This window comes from Coregonus lavaretus, assembly GCF_964263955.1.
Source record: "Coregonus lavaretus genome assembly, chromosome: 36".
NCBI lineage: Eukaryota > Metazoa > Chordata > Actinopteri > Salmoniformes > Salmonidae > Coregonus > Coregonus lavaretus.
This window is the reverse complement of record NC_140023.1, coordinates 14,655,735-14,673,332: the sequence shown is the minus strand read 5'-3', so window position 1 is coordinate 14,673,332 and position 17,598 is coordinate 14,655,735. Positions and strand designations below refer to the sequence as shown.

At 47.1% G+C, this 17,598-nt stretch overlaps 2 protein-coding genes and 1 long non-coding RNA gene across 4 annotated transcripts in view; 1 reads left to right on the top strand and 2 right to left on the bottom strand.

Annotated features, from left to right (window-relative positions):
* Positions 1 to 17,598, bottom strand: part of slc17a5 (solute carrier family 17 member 5) — a 583,343-nt gene that overhangs the window by 112,474 nt on the left and 453,271 nt on the right. The gene's annotated exons all lie outside the window — the stretch shown is intronic.
* LOC311111016 (bifunctional heparan sulfate N-deacetylase/N-sulfotransferase 2-like) overlaps positions 1 to 17,598 on the top strand; it is a 177,791-nt gene that overhangs the window by 89,078 nt on the left and 71,115 nt on the right. The gene's annotated exons all lie outside the window — the stretch shown is intronic.
* Positions 8,730 to 17,598, bottom strand: part of LOC311111017 — a 36,116-nt gene continuing 27,247 nt past the window's right edge. The window contains exon 2 of the long non-coding RNA XR_014610743.1: positions 8,730 to 9,506. This is a non-coding gene — a long non-coding RNA (uncharacterized lncRNA). The remainder of the gene's footprint in view (positions 9,507 to 17,598) is intronic.

Below are 17,598 nucleotides of genomic sequence, written 5' to 3'. Positions count from 1 at the left end.
ACAGCCATTTCTGACTGAAAATATATTTTACCGAAATCCGTCATTTGTTTAGGAAAAAAATTCCTTCAACCCTTGCTCTATTTACGTGACACGTATGCATTGCAAAAAGTGACATTTTTCATGCCATGAGAGGTACCGGATCTGGCCAAATAGGTCCCGTAACGAAACAGTCCAAAAATGAGTTTAATCAGTCGAGAGCTTGCATGCATCTGCATCCGGTGTGTGTGTGTTTTTAAATGTTTTTTTCATGTGGGTTTTCCTCTCCCCAGTAAATCAACACACTATACAGAGTGGTTGATGGAGGGAGAGCTGGGAGAAGCAGGGGGCTCTGTATGTGGTGTTGATTGCAAGCTGTTGAAAAGCTGATTTGGCGGGTTGCCAGTTGAGATCAACGCATACATTGGCTCTGAGCTCCAGTTTGGGGCGAGAAACTCCAAATACCGTGCAGGCAGCCACTCCATCACTAAACCAGTCCATTCTGCTCCGACCCGCTGATTAAATGGTATATTATGAAGGGAGGGAGTGGGAAGAGAGTCATCATTCAGTTGTTCTGATCTGGGGAAGTAATTCTTCATGTATTGTAGTTCCTAAATAATAAAACAGCGCTTTTGCTGTTAACGAACTATGGAATGGGAAGGGGATTTTCTTCCTGTCCTTCTCTATTTTCATTCTCCTGGTTACAACATTCCTTTTCTCCCTTTGTCCTGCCTGCCCTCGTTCTTCTGTGGTCTTCCTCTTTTTCACTCTTTCTCATCAACCTCAGGAAGGTGGGTGTTGTTAAACCCACTGAGATGAGGGAGGGAAGGGGGCAGAGGAGTGGTAGTAGGATGCAGGGTGGAGGAGGGAGTGCACTGTGTCGTCTCCCCCGTAGCCCTAGGCAGTAAGTGTGGCGTGGTGGAGAGTCCCGTCTACGGAGCTGCCTGCCTGCATGTGGGTTAATTGTCTGCTGGAATGTTGGGGATCTGTTTCCACCAGGAAAAACGCAGGAGTAAAGAACCGACGAGAACGAGAGAAATACGTGGGGAAAAGGAAGAGAACCGAGTGAAGAGAGGCCCGGAGGGGAGGGGTAGATAGAAAGAGAGAGACGGGAAAAGGACAACTCCTACAGAAAGAGGAAGAAAAGAGAGTTGGCGATGTAGCGAGGCAGTTTGTCCCCCTGGGTGTTGTATCTGTGGGTTTGTTCGTCTGTGGCGCCATACACCGGTGCTCACATCAGGTAGCTGTCAGGAAAGACATCTGAAACTGGCCCCTTCCTGAGACAGACACGCACATGAGGGGAGAGGGGGATGGAGGAAGAGAGAGGGAGAAGAGACCAGGATAGAGGGAAGGATTGGAGGGGGGAAGGTACACAGCACACACTGAAGGGAGGAGAAGCACATCGGTCCTGACAAGCCACTGCACGCGCCTCTGTCTTTTTTAGACTACTAGCACACACATCGCGTCACATTTACCACATCCGCAAACAAACCTCTACATGTTCATCTCACACCCATGATCTCTGTTCGGAGAAACAATCAAAGCCAAACATCTCACATCCATTATTTCCAATATGATGACATGTTTACACTGGCACACAAACAAGCATATTCAATCTAACACACCCTGTCAAACATGCACATACACTCATGAAACCTCACACTTGTTTGCCACTACTGCCTAAAGTAATGTATTCACCACTCATCTACTCAGTCATACAGTACAGCAGATGGATCCATGGGGATCTCGTCAGCATTGAGAGAAAAGCACCTTTCAGTGTTTTGATGAAGTCTCCACTACCAGATCAGTGTGTCTCCTCTCCCTGAGTTGTGACTAGAGCAGCACTGATGCATCTCTATCTTTGTACCTGCTGGCCATAGCAGACACCATCTCTGTCAGCTGTGAGTGGCAGGCAGCTCTACTCTGCTTAGGACATACTGACAGGCAGGCTCCATACTGTCTCTATACTGCATTCTCTCTCTCTCTCTCTCTCTCCCTGGTTTGTGTGTCTCTCTCTCCCTCCCTCACTGGTGTGTGTGTCTGTCTCTCTCTCTCTCCCTCCCTGGTGTCTGTCTCTCTCTCTCTCCCTCCCTGGTGTCTGTCTCTCTCCCTCCCTGGTGGGTGTGTCTCTCTTTCTCCTCTCTCTCTCTCCCTCCCTCCCTGGTGTCTGTCTCTCCCTCTCTCCCTCCCTGGTGTCTGTCTCTCTCCCTCCCTGGTGGGTGTGTCTCTCTTTCTCCTCTCTCTCTCTCCCTCCCTCCCTGGTGTCTGTCTGTCTCCCTCCCTCCCTGGTGTCTGTCTATCTCTCCCTCCCTCCCTGGTGTCTCTCTCCCTCCCTCCCTCCCTCCCTGGTGTCTGTCTCTCTCTCCCTCCCTCCCTGGTGTGTGTGTGTGTGTGTCTCTCTCCCTCCCTGGTTTGTGTGTGTCTCTCTCTCTCTCCCTCCCTCCCTGGTTTGTGTGTCTCTCTCTCTCCCTCCTTCCCTGGTTTGTGTGTCTCTCTCTCCCTCCCTCCCTCCCTGGCGTGTGTCTCTCTCTCCCTCCCTCACTGGTGTGTGTGTGTGTCTGTCTCTCTCTCTCCCCCTGGTTTGTGTCTCTCTCTCTCCCCCTGGTTTGTGTCTCTCTCTCTCTCTCTCTCTCCCTCCCTCTCTCCCTCCCTCCCTGGTGTGTGTCTCTCTCTCCCTCCCTCCCTGGTGTGTGTGTGTGTGTCTCTCTCCCTCCCTGGTTTGTGTGTGTCTCTCTCTCCCTCCCTCCCTCCCTGGTTTGTGTGTGTCTCTCTCTCCCTCCCTCCCTCCCTCCCTGGTTTGTGTGTGTCTCTCTCTCCCTCCCTCCCTCCCTGGTTTGTGTGTGTCTCTCTCTCCCTCCCTCCCTCCCTGGTGTCTCTCTCTCTCTCTCTCCCTCCCTCCCTGGTGTCTCTCTCTCTCTCTCTCTCTCCCCCCAGTTGTGTGTGTCTGTCTGTCTCCCTCCCTGGTGTGTGTGTCTGTCTCTCTCTCTCTCTCCCAGGTGTCTCTCTCTCTCTCTCCCTGGTTTGTGTCTCTCTCTCTCTCCCAGGTGTGTGTCTCTCTCTCTCCCAGGTGTGTGTGTGTCTCTCTCTCTCTCTCTCTCTCTCTCTCTCTCTCTCTCTCTCTCTCTCTCCCCCTCCCTGGTTTGTGTCTCTCTCTCTCCCAGGTGTGTGTGTGTCTCTCTCTCTCTCTCTCTCTCTCTCTCTCTCTCTCTCTCTCTCTCTCTCTCTCTCCCCTCCCTGGTTTGTGTCTCTCTCTCTCTCCCAGGTGTGTGTGTGTGTGTCTATTGTGTAAATATTGTGACATGTTTTTCCCCAAGCCGAACGGCACGTCAAGGCTACTACCTGTGGGCCCGCTACGATTCTCTCTCTCTCTCTCTCTCTCTCCCTCCCTGGTGTGTGTGTGTGTCTCTCTCCCTCCCTGGTGTGTGTGTGTGTCTCTCTCCCTCCCTGGTGTGTGTGTCTCTCCCTCCCTGGTGTGTGTGTGTGTCTCTCTCCCTCCCTGGTGTGTGTCTCTCTCCCTCCCTGGTGTGTGTGTGTGTCTCTCTCCCTCCCTGGTGTGTGTGTGTGTGTCTCTCCCTCCCTGGTGTGTGTGTGTGTGTCTCTCCCTCCCTGGTGTGTGTGTGTGTCTCTCTCCCTCCCTGGTGTGTGTGTGTGTCTCTCTCCCTCCCTGGTGTGTGTGTGTGTCTCTCTCCCTCCCTGGTGTGTGTGTGTGTGTCTCTCCCTCCCTGGTGTGTGTGTGTGTCTCTCCCTCCCTGGTGTGTGTGTGTGTCTCTCTCCCTCCCTGGTGTGTGTGTCTCTCTCCCTCCCTGGTGTGTGTGTGTGTCTCTCTCCCTCCCTGGTGTGTGTGTGTGTCTCTCTCCCTCCCTGTTGTGTGTGTCTCTCTCCCTCCCTGGTGTGTGTGTGTGTCTCTCTCCCTCCCTGTTGTGTGTGTCTCTCCCTCCCTGTTGTGTGTGTGTGTGTGTTTCTCTCTCCCTCTCTCTCTCCCTCCCTGGTGTGTGTCTCTCTCCCTCCCTGGTGTGTGTCTCTCTCCCTCCCTGTTGTGTGTGTGTGTGTTTCTCCCTCCCTCCCTCCCTCCCTGGTGTGTGTGTGTCCCTGGTGTGACGGCCGGTCCTGCAGTCTCATGTATTCTGCCTCCCCAGGCTGCTGACACGTTGCTTCAGGTGTGCTGTCAGGGCCTGCTCCCTGAGCTGAGGTGTTTGTGTGTGTCTCTAATGCGTGTGTGTGTGAGAGACTGAAGGAGGAAAAGCGACACTGATGTGATTTGATTCTCCTCTCCCTCCGTCTACGCAGTTCATTTATTGCATGGCTAACCTGATTAGTAGAGACAGCTCCAGCACTGCTCCCATCCCAGATCTATACTGATCTTATCACAGAGCGAGGCCTTGCAGCCAGGGCCATACCAGCACCAGCACAGCACTGAGGTTTCTCTTAAGGAGCCAGGGCTGGGGTCAAGTTCATGGGCCAATTCACTAAGTCAATTGTCATTTGGATTCAACAATTAAAGGAGGAGTTTTCTTTTTACAACCAAATCTAAATTTTTGATGTAAATGGTATGTTATAGAAGAGTTCAGACACTTTTTTTGTGATTTCACTTGTTTTGTGATAAACTTACCCCAAACAGTGAATCACTGCCTCATCCTCATTGTGCAGTATAGTTGCTCTGAAAAAACCTGAACAAAGGCTACAAAAACACCCAAATGTGTCATTTTAGAAACGTCAAAGCTCTCAGTATAGTGATGCAGGTCTTACAATGTTGTACACATGAAATTGGGTCATTCTGAACTTTATCCACTATGTTATATTCCCTTTTGTAGTGACTCGTTAGATACTTCTGTCCATTCTAGAGGTAACTGCCAAAATAAAGGAAACACTTGAGTAAATGAGGGATACAAAGTATATTGAAAGCAGATACTTCCTCACAGGAAGTTCCAGAAACTATGCCAAGGCGCATTGAAGCTGTTCTGGTGGCTCATGGTGATCCAACGCCATATTAAGATACTTTATGTTGGTGTTTCCTTTATTTTGTCAGTTACCTGTAGCAGCAGGCTACACAGAGAATGGAACAACTGGATAGGGGAAACGTCTCGAGTCGCACAAAAGGGAATATAACATTGCGGATACATTTCTGAAAGGACGTATTTGGGTGTTTTTAGAGACTTTGTTCATGTTTTGTCAGGGCCCCCATACTGTACAACGAGGATGAGGAAGTGATTTGTGATGAAATCACAAAAATAAGAGTCTTATATAACATGCCATTTACATCAAAAATTGAGATTTGGTTGTAAAAAGTCACTTTTCGTTGCAAATAAGTGGAATTTCTATTCCTGATTTAACTGAATTGAAATGAAATTGACCTCTACCCTGGTTGGTACATGTTCTCAATAGGGCCATAGTGATGGAGATATTGTTGTGGAGTTGGACACGGGTGATATTGAACATGGAATTGTAGCCTGATGTCTGAAGCATCAGGGATGTTGTGAGTCGTTAATATCTCCACAGCCAAAGGCTATCCATTCTAGAGAGATTTTATTTCTCTGCAGGCAGGTCTCTCACTTTTGCCCTCCATTACCCCTATCTCTCCATCCTTCGTGTGTTTTCTTATATGCAGTCTCTCCGTTTCCCCCCCCAGGGCTCCCCTTTTCACGGTAGTGCTCACGATCATGTGAGGATCTCCAAGGTTGTTTAGTGGTAATTGTTGTCATCCATTCTCCTTCGCCAAGCTTGGAAGATGAGCCATCAGTCAGAGAGGCAGAGCTCAGAGGGTGGATGAGGTCATTTGTGAGCCGAGAGGAGCAGCATGGTCAGCCATACGTGTGTGTGTGTGTACTTGCTTGTGTGTGTTTGACTTGTGTGTCTAAGTGAGAGGGTGTGTGTGTGCGTGTGCAAGTGGGCGTTGGGAGGGATGCTGGTGTGTGTTGATGTGGAAGGCAGGATCTGAGTGGACTGTGGAGACGGCAGACCGAGCAGAGGGACTGGTGCAGTGAGTAGTTCCGACAGTCAGACTGTAGGGGTGTGCGGAACACTGGAGGTGTTAGGGGAACTCTGATGAGAGCGTGTGTGTCTCTCTCTGTATGTGTGAGAGAGAGGGGAAGAGACTGTGTGCAGCGGGTAGTGCAGACAGTGTGTCTGATGCCAAGGTGTCCAAAGGCCGGTACGGTGCAGCAGATGGAGAGATGGAGTGGCATGCGGTGATGCCCATTACTCCTGGACCCTGGGCAGCAGAGCTGTCTGTCCAGCCCCACACTGTGAGGAGGAGACTGAGGGCATCACGCCACCATCCATCCTCCACACTAACCAGCTCCACTCAGACCCACAGTACAGTAGACATCGTCCATCTCACTCTACCAGATAGACAACCTTGTGTTTCTAACAGGGTCCCAGCAGTCTAATTCACTCTCCCATTCCCCTCTCTCTCGGTCGAGTCTGTGCTTGTTTAACTGCATGTCTCAGGGATGTGATTCTTCCGGATTAATCCTGAATTCTGGATTACCTACCTACAATCGTGACCCATGCAGATCGGAGTGGGGGTGGGGGGTATGTAGCGTAGGAGTGGGGGTGGGGGGTATGTAGCGTAGGAGTGGGGGTGGGGGGTATGTAGCGTGGGGGTGGGGGGTATGTAGCGTGGGGGGTATGTAGCGTAGGAGTGGGGGTGGGGGGTATGTAGCGTAGGAGTGGGGGTGGGGGGTATGTAGCGTAGCTTGAGCTTTTTATTGCGTTGTTGTTGTTTTTAAGCAAACTCTATGATTTTCACTGCCAGCCCCTCCTGTTTCGCATAGTAAGAAATGTTGATAGACCTGAGCTGGTGCACGAGTTGGCCGTGTGATGGGTGCTTGCTTGAGTGATTGACATGAAGACTAAAAAAAATAATTGGCGTCTGGCGGTCTTATCATCACCTGCTGATGCATTGGCTAGCTAACCACGTTTCGACCAGTGATGTGAATGTCAACAGGTGCCTAACTCAGGTGAGTCAAATATATTGGTTTCTTTCTCTGTGTTTGTGTACTCTGTTTGAATATTAATTGGAACAACAGTTGACCTACCATAGATCGCCTGAACTGAGGAACAAGGATTGGAATGGTAGCTAAAAAGACTGGTACTGAGACTAGCGACGAGCAGGGTGAACACTTACTGTTGATGTTCTGTGTATGATAGTGCATTCAAGACATGTATGAAAGACGGCGCTTTCCAGTTCCTTTCTGGTTATGGTAGCTTTAGAAAGCATTTATTTTGCTTTTCTTTATCAGACTGTCAACCCCTGTGAGTAATTTAGTAAATTCGAAATCTTTCTGTTGCGTGAAGGACCCATAGGCCCAGGGGTGGGCACCTCCAGACCTCGGGGGCCTGATTGGTGTCACAGTTTTGCCCCAGCCCCAGCCCCAGCCCCAGCTAACACACCTGACTCCAATAATCACCGAATCATGATCTTCAGTTTAGAATGCAATTAGTTTAATCAGCTGTGTTTGCTAGGGATGGGGCAAACGTGTGACACCAATCAGGCCCCCGAGGGCTGGAGTTGCCCACCCCTGCCGGGATAGTCCTACTTTTCAATCACTTCAGTCAAGCCCTGTTGGACTCTACCCTCCCCTCTCCCAAAGATGTAGGAAGTAGTCCTGTCCTGTTTCTCTATTCCTGTCAATTTCTTCTAAATGTCTTGTCATGGTTCATGCTTCACAATTCATGATATTTCATGCTAGATTGCAGGAAATGGCTGTTTCAGGGGTTTTAAAAGCAAAAAGTGCTTCAGCTTCCAGATGGGCGAACCACTGGACTTCCCCCTCGATGTGCCTTACGCTATTTTCCAGCTTTTTTTCTTCCCCCTAACCCAATCACATCCCTGATGTCTGTGGGAGGGAGTTGGTCTGACTCCCATTAGAATATGTATCAGGGTTTAATCTCCGACTAGGCTGTATTGGTATCATGTAAGCAGCACTGTAACATTGAGTCTGAACACGGCTGTGTTTTTGTGCCTGCTGTCTCCTGGGGAGTGTGAACGATGCAGCTGTCAGTAGATCCATAGACTTCTGAGAGCCACGTCAGCGCCTGTCAGATGAAGAGTAATGGCAGCTCGGGAACTGGGAAAATATGCGCCAGGCGCTATTAATTTTCGTCTAATTAGTGTCAATTTAATGCCAGATTCTGCCTTAGAATCTCTTCATCAATACCTCAACTCACCCACTTTACTGCATGCGTGTCATCACCATCATTCCAGCTCTGAGGTTAATGGGTAGACAACAGTTAGGCTTATATCTTCATTTTGCCATCTGCTTGAATGCTGCTACTTACAATCAAGCTATGGAGCATCACATTCCATTTATTCAAGGAGCAGTCATGCTGTATTGTTGAAGCCCGCTATTCACCTTTACAAATGAACTGAACTTTCCCATCCTGTTCAGTGCCATTTCTGCCAGGGTAGATTGTTTTTAGTGTGTGGGTCGAGTATGCAGCTAAATGGGAACTACTGTAGATGTGGCTTCGCTCAATCAGTCAGCACTGCTTTCTCTCTCCCTATCTCCATCTCTCTCTCTCCATCTCCCTCCCTCTGTCTCTCCCTCCCTCTGTCTCTCTCTCGCTCTCTACATCTGTCCAACTGTCTTTCTCTTTCTCTCTCTACCATATGCTATGCGTCTTTCTATGCTCTTTCCCACTCTCTCTCTCTTTCCCTCTCTCCCTCCCTCTGTGAAGAGGCCTGGCAGGAACTGGCAGCAGCCCTCATTGTAAAGCCCAGTTGTTGTGGAGAGAGAGACTGAGAAACAGGGCTCAGAGAACGTCTCTCAGGGTTTATTCTGGGAGAGAGGGGCATTGCAGCTCGGCAGGATAGTGCTGAGAACTCCACTTTGACAAGTGCAGCGGTTGTATTCATAATGAACTTCTGAGTTACACCGAGAGCTTAAGAGAGACACTTTAAACTGCCAGGGAACAGGTTTTATAAATAGGTTCAGCATTGACTATTCATTTTCAATGGAAGAGCCCAGGCTCATTAAGGGTGATGTAGCAATGCCGGGAAGATGTCTGAGATCGTTATGCGTATGCTAATTGTTTCTGACTAGATGAATCCTGCTCAAAGGTGTAGACATCAGTAGGAATTACAGACCCCTTGACTTTTTCCACATTTTGTTTCGTTACAGCCTTATTCTAAAATTGATAAAATAGTTTTTCCCCCCTCATCAATCTACATACATTAATTACCCCATAATGACAAACCAAAAACAGGTTTTTAGAAATGTTTGCAAACCCCCCCCTGAAATATCACATTTACATAAGTATTCAGACCCTTTACTCAGTACTTTGTTGAAGCACCTTTGGCAGCGATTACAGCCTCAAGTCTTCTTGGGTATGACGCTACAAGCTTGGCACACCTGTATTTGGGGAGTTTCTCCCATTCTTCTATGCAGATCCACTCAAGCTCTCAGGTTGGATGGGGAGCATCGCTGCACAGCTATTTTCAGGTCTCTCCAGAGATGTTCGATCGTGTTCAAGTCCGGGCTCTGGCTGGGCCACTCAAGGACATTCAGAGACTTGTCCCGAAGCCACTCCTGTGTTGTTCCACAAAATGTGTAAAAAGGGAAGTAGTCTGAATACTTTCCGAATGCACTGTACCTTATACAACTGGAATATCTCAATGTATGAATCGAATCCCTGAATATGAGGACTCAATTGGTGTAAGGGATGTAATTGGGAGAGGATTGATACAGTATACTGCTGCCCAGCTGTTTCCAGCTGTGTGATTGGCTCTTATCTTTTACTAGGCTCTCTCTCCAATCAGTGCGTACACGAGTGGCACAGAGAGATGGAAGTGGCTCTTAGGAGGACATTTAAATCATATTAACTGAAGCGTGTATGTGTGTGTTAGGGGAGTGAACGTTTAAGCGAAATTGGGATCCTTAACATTACAGGTTATGAATAGTCAAAATTATGTTTTCATGAAATTGGATGATATTAGGATGAAACCAGATCAAAGTATGATGACCAAAGTATGAAAAATGACTGTTGCTTCTACATTGATAGTTTGATCATAAAGTTATGGGGCCCCTCCCCCATGTCAAATACTTGGATTCAGGAGGCGGGATTATTAAGAGGAAAGGGTGACATCACCCTAACGCTCATTTTAATACACCAATGGTAACATGATGTTCTCTTACCCATACATAAAAATGTATGCACACATGACTGTAAGTTGCTTTGGATAAAAGCGTCTGCTAAATGGCATATTATTATTATATTATTTAAATAAGTACCGCCTTGTAACCAACATCGGAGAAGGCGTGTTTGCAGAGTGGTGTGGTTTATATAGCTTGATAGCTACTCTACTGGTGCCAACATTTGACTGTAGGGTGTCAGCAAATATAATTAAATGTTTACACTATTCATTTATGGCAAAGATACATATGTTTCCCCTTTAATCTGTCTCTGGTGTTAGCTAGTTACTGGCTAGCTAGGTCTTCAGCCAGCATAGTACAAAAGGACGGTAAGGGTCATTCAAAACTCTGAAGCAGTTGTCCTGACAACACATCCCATCAGTGCTGCTGTGAACCGCATCACAAGAGACATGCCAAACGGGAGTTGTATAACAAAATGTATATTATTGATGCAATTTCAATGTTTGAGTTGCTTTGTGTATCACCAAATTTGCTTAAAATGATTTTCCTACAAAATGTAAATGCAGCTGGCTTGCATGCTCTTTTTCTTCGCAAATGATGCAAGTGTGTGTTCAGTCTTCGGGATGTTGCGTGTAGAATATCCTAGCCTATTGATGATAGGCCCTGCTTTACTGAAGTTACGAGACATTGCAAGCCAAGAAATTCCGGAATACAGCATTCCATTGGGAGATACAGCTTTTGATTGCCAATAGATAGGCCTAGTGCACGGTTCTGACTCAGTCAGCCTGGTGGCTAACCTGCCTATACTGGGCCCCTCCCCTCCCCTCTCTCGCCGTCCCTCGCTAGTTCGCTATGAAAGATGCGAGTGTTCTCGGAAGTACGGCAACTACTAAAGAGAGTCTGTCTCCTCCATTCCAAAAAAACTTAATCTTAGAAGTCGATTCCTAGTGGAAGATGTGCTTTCTTTCTACTAAATGTTTTGGTAAGTCGTGGTATTTAAATAATTGTAAATTCGTTTTTTAAAGAGTGGTCTGCGCGCAGGCAGCTTGAGGTTATTTGAATGACGGTTCTGGTCGTCTAGTGATGGACATTAGTCACGCTTCAGAAGCGGCATTCCTTTACAGAAGTAAAATGCCCGTTCAGTGGCACGTCGAAACTATCTCTAGAGAAGGTTTTGTGTCGGCATTTAAAAAGCCGTAGTGTACCCTTACAGACAAACAAACATGCCGTAGCCGAGGCGCTTTCAAGGGTATATGACTGCGGTTGATAGAACTTCATTGCCCGGCCCTAGCGGTCTTACATAAGCAATATGACCATTATTCTGCATTGTGAATTGACGTGGAATTGTATGATTTTTTGGTATTGTTTTAACGGAAAAACAATATAATTGGCATTTAAACATTAGGCAAAATGTTATATTTGTCACATCCCGTGTCTGTGGGAAAGATATCAACATGGATAAAGCTCTACATTTCAAACATATGCGAAATCATTCGGATTCATCCTTTATTCCCCAGAGAGACTGATAAAGGGAAGGAAAGTCTCATGTCCTCCCACGGGAGGCAATAAAGGACCATTCCTCTCCACCTGCAGGCCTGGGATATCAATTTATATTTGTTGTCCTAGGGGAGCGCCTTGCATTTAATTATTTCCACTCTCTCTCAACCACCATTAGTGTCCAGGCTGACAGCAGCATCCTACTTTCCCCCTCACTACTCCTCCCTTCTCCTGACCACCTTGCTTTGATCTTGGGGCTCAGAGGACTTTGAAATCAGCATAATGCCTGGTCTGTGTGAGGTTGGACGCGTGGAGAGGAAGAGAGAGCGAGGGAAGGCAGAGTCGGCTAGAAAGGAGATGTTCTGTAGAAATAGGGGTAGAGAAGTGGCATTAATGCGTCGGCTGGCTGCATAGGGAAACACGCAGAGCATTTTAATGAGACATGGGGAGACGAGGCCCCAGCATGTCTCTCTCCATTCAGAGCCATGAATTAAGGATGACTAAATCAGCAGCATAGTACTCCGCTCCTCTGGGCTTTGGCTCGGCTGACTGGCTCAGGGCTAGGAGATCCAACCAGGCTGTCTGAGAGATGCTGTGAGGTGCTATCCAATGTGTTCGGACAACATCTCTCATTGTGCATGCGCTAGTGTTGCACGGTACACCGGTACCACGGTAATATCACGGTACCAAAACGTCAAGATGCTTATGATACCAACATTTTAGAATACCGTAGTACCATTTCATATGATCGCCTACTACCACATTTTTGGGCCCTACCGATCTAAAGAACCTGCTGGCACCTGTTATAAAATGTTTATAAAGTCTGTTTTGTTTATAAATTCTATAGATTTTTTTAAGCAACAGCAACTAGTATCTTGCATGCGCCAGTCCAATAATGTCCACTTCACTTTCATGCGCATATTACATGTGGTAGCTGTAATCAGCCAGCAGACAGCTGCATGCCCTTCCACCTGCTTCTCTCTGTCCACTCTTCCTGCACCTCTATTCATCAATCGTTTAAAAATATATATTTTTGCCATGATGGCGAGTGGGGATACAGATCCTGATGAGTCATCTGTTGTTACATTTGATACATTGGCGCAGCACGCAGAGCGAGCAAAGTTGATACATTGGCGCAGCACGCAGAGCGAGTAAAGTTGATACATTGGCGCAGCACGCAGAGCGAGCAAAGTTGATACATTGGCGCAGCACGCAGAGCGAGCAAAGTTGATACATTGGCGCAGCACGCAGAGCGAGCAAAGTTGATACATTGGCGCAGCACGCAGAGCGAGTAAAGTTGATACATTTGGCGCAGCACGCAGAGCGAGCAAAGTTGATACATTGGCGCAGCACGCAGAGCGAGCAAAGTTGATACATTGCATAATTGTATCCCCGGTATAACAAAGAACACAGGCCAGTCTAAGTAGTTTTGCAAGTTTGCTGTCACGCAGCCTCTGAGTGCCAGAGAGGACAAATAGATTTGCGACAGGCATGCTTGCAGCTTTACTGTAAAGAAAACGGCTTGTCTCTAGCTCAAACGGTAAAAAAGATACTCATATTACCGGGGCTATCTTTTTTTCTTCCTGCGACGTTTTGCGCATATTTTATATAATTTCACAAACCATGTCGGAGGCAGTTTTAAACTAATCCCGGTCGCTAATATTGGTTTGATAACAAACAATGTTGTTCAGTCATGTTACCTAGCTAGCTAACAACCTGCTAACTTGACAGTAGGTCTAGGCAAATTTGATTGGCACAGGAAGAACGGAAAAGCGTCTGTTACTCATGAGATGTGCTTCTAAGGTAGTATTCATATAGGCCAGAATTGTCAAACTCATTCCATGGAGGGCCTAGTGTATGTATGCTGGTTCTTGTTTTTTCCTTTCAATTAAGACCTAGACAACTAGGTGAGGGGAGTTCCTTACTAATTAGTGACCTTAATTCATCAAACAAGTACAAGGGGAGGAGCGAAAACCCGCAGACACTCTGCCCTCTGTGGAATGAGTTTGACACGTGATATAGGCCTAATAATGTAAGCCTAAACTATATAAAAAATCAATCTTTCTGGTGCTCCTTACATTCTGTCTGGTGCCTAGCGTTTTTAAAGTTGGGAGCAGTGTGTGGTTGTGGGAGAGAGAGTGGTGTGTGTTTATGAATGGGAGGGAGAGTGTGTGTGTGTGTGTGTGTGTGTGTTAACTGAAGAGTTAAGATTTAATTCCTTACTGCCACAAAGACCTGCAGATCATTATTCATGTATACTGAACAAAAATATAAACGCAACATGTAAAGTGTTGGTCCCATGTTTTATGAGCTGAAATTAAAGATCCCAGAAATGTTCCATATGCACATAAAATGTATTTCTCTAAAATGTTATGCACAAATTTGATTACATCCCTGTTAGTGAGCATTTCTCCATTGCCAAGATAATCCATACACATCAAGAAGCTGATTAAACCGAATGATCGTTACACAGGTGCACCTTGTGCTGGGGACAATAAAAGGCCACTCTAAAATGTGCAGTTTTGTCACACAACACAATGCCACAGATGTCTCAAGTTTTGAAGGAGTGTGCAATTGGCATGCTGACTGCAGTAATGTCCACCAGATGTGTTGCCAGAGAATTTAATGTTAATTTCTCTACCATAAGCCGTCTCCAACGTTGTTTTAGAGAATTTGGTAGTACGTCCAACCGGCCTCCCAACCGCAGACCATGTGTATGACGTCGTGTGGGCGAGCGGTTTGCTAATGTCAGTGTTGTGAACAGAGTGCCCCATGGTGGTGGAGTTATGGTATGGGCAGGCATAAGGTACAGCCACGAACACAATAGCATTTTATCTATGGCAATTTGAATGCACAGAGATACCGTGACGAGATCCTGAGGCCCATTGTCGTGCCACTCATCCGCCGCCATCACCTCATGTTTCAGAATGTTAATGTTCGTATCATGACAACACCAGCATGCACCCAACCTCTTAGCACCTTACTTTCTGATAACCCCACGTAGGCGATCTGAAAAATCGACCGCAAACGGTAGCCTTTGCATCCCTCAATATAAATGCACCCTGACTAGAGTTGTGATTCAACAGGCAGTCGTGCTGTATTCTGTCTGCCTCCCAGTTTCAAGTAGGCAGTCAGTGTGTTATCAGTGATGCAGTGTTTACTAGTGCTGGGAGATGAGGGCTCTGATGGTTCCCCTGTGCTGCTCTGCCTCAGGGGGAGCGGCTCTCCTTTGATGTGATCTGACAGAGAGAGAGTGGCCAGGACCGCGGCTCCCTCCTCCCCTCCACTGTATGTAGCTATACGACGGGGCGAAAAAAAACCTTTCCACGAGGCCCTTAGAGGGAGGAAATTACACATGCATAAGGAGTAGAGTTATTTTGTTCACCTCTCCACCGTCTGCTCCGTTCCCTCCAAATAACAGGCCATCAGTTTAAGTGAATGCATCCATCAATTTGAACGGAAGAGCGGAGAGTAACAATTGATCCGCTGTTTCCCAAAGTAGAAACTGATTTCAGTGTGTGCGTACGTGCCCAGTATCTAATGTAGCGATGAGTCAACATGTTCGCTCCAGTTCAGAGCAGTCTCAACGGGGAGCCTCCTCTCTTTTTGGAGACTGGCGTCGTGCGTTTGACCCGACTCTCACGCTTGGCTGCAGGAGAGCTCTCATCTGTGGGAGAGGGGAGCAACCAGACGCACTCAGGGACCACTGCACCACCGCTCTCATCTCTATCTGAACAAAGACCACGGAGACTCACTTGGCTTTCCTGTCTTACTTCTGGTGTTTTTGTGAGATTCCCATTTTTCTATTATGTTATTTAAAGGGGGATTCTCGATTAAATGCCGAGTACCTGGTTTAGGTTTGCGATTCCAATTGCATCTATGTCATGTACTGTTTGATAGTGTGTGGATATCCATTTACAGACGCACACAGGCATCTCACACCGAGGCATCACGGTCTTCTCGCTCTCTCTCCCCGCAGGCGACCGCCGTGTATGCATCAAAGGAAAGCTTAATTTACCGTTTCCCCAATTTCCTCTCCTCCTCGCTCCACACAGGCACATTTTCATTAAAGCAGTTATTTTTTTAACAACTATTTGATTATCACTGCGGTTTACAAGCATTACTTTTATTGTATAATCAACACACTTTAATTTGTTTTATTCATTTCAGTACAGGGAAATCTTAAGCATGCATGTTTGCCTGCTGAAGATCAGAGAAACTTGCCCCTTATCTCTCTCGCTCTCTCTCAATGCATTAACCCAGATTATCACTAATCTCCTGGTAAAGCGGCAGGCCTTGTTTGGTCATTATTAAATACATACAGTCACTGGGAGGAAGGCATCCCTGGGGCGGATATGGAGCAGGCTTTCTCATCCTCCCCCCATCCATCTCTCAGGCCTACAGTACACTCTGACTGCAGCCTGCTGGCTTCACTAGAGAGTGAGAGGTCTGCTTATTATCTTCTGTCTATGGCATGTAATCCATACATCTAAATCCGTCCTCTGTCTATGACCTGTTCACCGGACATGCTACTTTGTCCCAGACCTGCTGTTTTCAACTCTCTCTCTCTACCGCACCTGCTATTTCAACCTCTAAATGCCCGGCTATGAAAAGCCAAGTGACATTTACTCCTGATGTACTGACCTGTTGCAACCTCTACAACCACTGTGATTATTATTTTACCCTGCTGGTCATCTAACGTTTGAACGTCTTGGAGAAAAATCTGGCCTTAATGGCCATGTACTGTTATAATCTCCACCCGGCACAGCCAGAAGGGGACTGGCCACCCCTCAGAGCCTGGTTCCTCTCTAGGTTTCTGCCTTTCTAGGGAGTTTTTCCTAGCCACCGTGCTTCTACATCTGCATTGCTTGCTGTTTGGGGTTTTAGGCTGGGTTTCTGTATAGCACTTTGTGACATCTGCTGATGTAAAAAGGGCTTTATAAATAAAATTGATATGCTGGATGCATCTGGGCATGTCATCCATACAACTAAATCCGTCCTGTAATTAGGCATGCCACTGGATTACCATCACACTCACTCAGGCTAGTTAGGCCCCTCTGCCCAGCACTACCAGCACCCTTTACACATACAGACGACTGACAGAGCCAACGTCTGACATTGGCAGTTATGGGGAACGCCATGCTGTTTGAGACTTCCTAGTATTAAAATATCTTTGTGACCGACCCTGTCGAGCAGGGGTTCTTAAACTTTTTCAGCTCAAGACCCAAATAAAAAATTGACCATCCTCCCGTGACCCAACTCGTCCTCCAACGACTCAAATTAAGAAGAAATTGTGTGTGATTATAGATGTATTCTGTTAACTCGCCCCTCACATGCCCAGGGCCTGCTTTGGCCCGCTTTGGCCCAGACCCATAGTTAAAGAAACCCTGCTGTTATTCCAGCGCTTTAGATATCGGTGTATGGTCCCTCCAGCCTGTATCTAACTGTAGCCAGAATAGCCCCCTCTCCTCTCTGTGATGTGTGTTTAGCCAGTGAATATGGTGTCCCGGGGCTGTCCTGGGGGCGGTGGGGATAGGACAGTGTGTGGAGATGAAGAGATATGTCTTTATCCTAGGGAGTTGGGCTTTACTCTGAGGCTCTGACTCCCCCACCTTAGTAAAGCTCAGATTAAACACATTGTGCAGGAGGGGGCGATACTTTCAATAGGTCAAGGTAATGTCAAAGGGACTAGCTAGTCCAGGGGTGGGCAACATACGGCCCATGGGCAGGATCCGGCCAGCGAGCCCATTCAATCCGGCCCGGGGGAGGTTTAAGTAAAATTTATAAATTTGTTAGGGTGTAAAAAAAAAACTCAAGGCAACACTTGAACGTCTGAAACTAGATAGAAAGTTTGTAGAAATTAGAATGGACCTATGCGTTTTCAAATAACTGCGCTCAAATAACTGCGAAAAATTATAGCCCACCACTGAGCTAGCCCATCCCTGTGAGGACTCAAGCCTCATTCAGTCTTATGTAGGACATTTGCACACTATTGCATTTGGAATAGAAACATCCATAATACATCAACAGA